Below are 2,336 nucleotides of genomic sequence, written 5' to 3'. Positions count from 1 at the left end.
AAAACGACTCCTTTTTGGCAGGTCAGGCTCCAGCTCTTGCAGATACAAGGGGGTACAAGAAGAGGATGTGTTACAGAAGTCAGGTCAAATGTCTACCTGTAAAACATTGGTGTAGCTGTAGTCTGCACCAGTAATGGAGACACAGGCGAGGACTTCATTTTTTTTTTTTTTTAATTTTTATTTTTTATTTTTTCAAAGGTGCCTTAGAAGCAGGGCCCCGTTCCCACAGGTGGCAGATCAGCACCAAAACTCATCGAGGCTCTACTGAAAATCCCTGGTCTCTGCAGAGAGCACCTCAATTTTGTGCTGAGCCTTTTGTAAGTTGAAGAGTGGGGACCTTCAGCTGTAGTGGTGTCTGTCTGCTAACAGGCTATGCAAAGGGGCTACCTGTTATAATTGAGTGGTTGGTTTGGGGTTTTTTTTTTTCCTTGCCTTAGGATTCTCTGACGATTAGAAAAAAGTTAGTGTAACAACTTGTTTCGCTGTATGCTGAAATCATTGAATATCATGGAGGTGGTCTGAGCACTTGTTTCTGGCTGTTGTAATCAAAGGTTTCTACACATGTGCCTTGAAAGAGGGGAGGAACGGACATTGGAAAACCAGGAAACCTTGAAAACCATTTCAGCAGAGAGACACTAGCAGTGCAAGAAACTGTTGCTTAGTTTCTCTTCTACTGCTAAAGCCACAAGCCATCTAAAAGCCGAAGCTGGCTTTCGTTGCTTGTTTCGCCCTTTGGTGCTGACCCGTGTTTTCCAGATCTCATTGTCCCTGTGTGAACTGTACCGGTCAAACTCACAAAACGCTCTTGACTCAACCTGGCCATGAAATTTCTCTCCCTGGGATTTTCGGGGGCTTTTTCTACAAATGCTCATGTTGCACAGAAGTGAATTCTGGCCATGACCTGTGGTGGGTGGTGTTTTTTCCTCTCCTGTACTGGTAGCAACACTCAAAGTGATACTGTGTGTAATGACTGAAACCCAGAACAAATAGCTGCAAAGGAAACGCTAATGCTTGGTTTCTTTGGGATTACTGTTTGCTTGTTAGGATGAGGGAGGGTCCTGGCACGCAGCTTTTCCCTGGGATGTTACTTGTGTACTGGACTGCTTATGGGTTTCCTGTAGATGGTTTTGCTTTTGCATTTTTATCATTTATATATCAAGGGATGTATAATCTGATGTTCCTACTTTACTATTGAAGTCAAATAAAGTATTTTCAGTTATGACATCTGGCAGCATTACTCTGAATTACCCCTGTGGCTGGGTGGGTTTCTGGCTGATGGGGTGGACTGGGCCATGCCTTGGCCTCCTTGCATTAACTTTCTCCAGCTTTTCCCCTTTCTGGCTGCCCCCCCGAGTGAATTTCTCTGCACTGCAAAATTTTTACTGGCGTTAGAGAAACAGATCCAACAGTCCCCAGATGACACCAGAAAACTGTAGGGTGGTTTGTTTACCTGTGGGTAGGGGGACAGCATGCAAACCCCTCCTGAAACCAGGCAGGGGACGCAAGCCTTCACCCAGGCTGTCGGCTGCTTGGGGGAAACAGGCCACTGCTTGCTCCCCAGCTACTTGTGGGTTTGGCTAGAGTGTGGAAATGGAGAAGTCATTCCTGGGAAACTGATGCAAATGTTTGCCTGTGTTCCTTGGCACTTTCTCATGAAAACAGTTTCTGTGGAAGAGATCTTTCTGGCTGCAAGACTGTGGCTAAGGCTAGGCAGCTGGCTTGAGGTCCCCAGTGCTCTCCAGGGAGAGGTGGGCTTGTTCCAAGCTGGGACCAGCTACCAGCCTCTGGAGCCCAGGCTGGCACAGTAGGCAGGACATCCCCAAGCCCCTACAGTTGGTTGGAGGCATGCTCTGAAGACCATATTGACAGAGGGCTCTGGAAGAGGGCACTGGCCTCTGCCTGTTTCATCCCTCCAGGGCTGGTTTCCGGGGCCCTGGGAACAGTGCAAGGAGCATCATTGTATGGAAGTTGCCAGCAGACTGGGGTGCAGCAGAGGGCTTGGACAGGGACGTGGTGGGGGAGGGTAGGTGGTCCCTGTGGCATCTTTCATTGGCTTTTGGACCCTGAAAGGCATTGCACAGGAATCGTGAGCGTTTTCTTCTCATGGTTCAAAGTTTGATATCTACGGGCAGAAAAAGGGTCTGAGAGGGACCTTCCAGTTTCTCCTACTTCTGTCCCCAGAGTATTGAGCTGTTCCTTCCCTCTTCTGCTCGGGTGGGTGAGGAATGGGCAGGAGTCACAGAGCTCAGTGACTAGAAGAAGCCCTGTGTGGAAATTTTGTCCCTTGCTGAAAGCAGCAGCTGAGGAGTGTCAGTAGGATTTCACCCTTCTCCCCA

This window comes from Gymnogyps californianus, chromosome Z (genome assembly GCF_018139145.2).
Source record: "Gymnogyps californianus isolate 813 chromosome Z, ASM1813914v2, whole genome shotgun sequence".
Lineage (NCBI taxonomy): Eukaryota > Metazoa > Chordata > Aves > Accipitriformes > Cathartidae > Gymnogyps > Gymnogyps californianus.
This window is presented reverse-complemented; position numbering follows the sequence as displayed.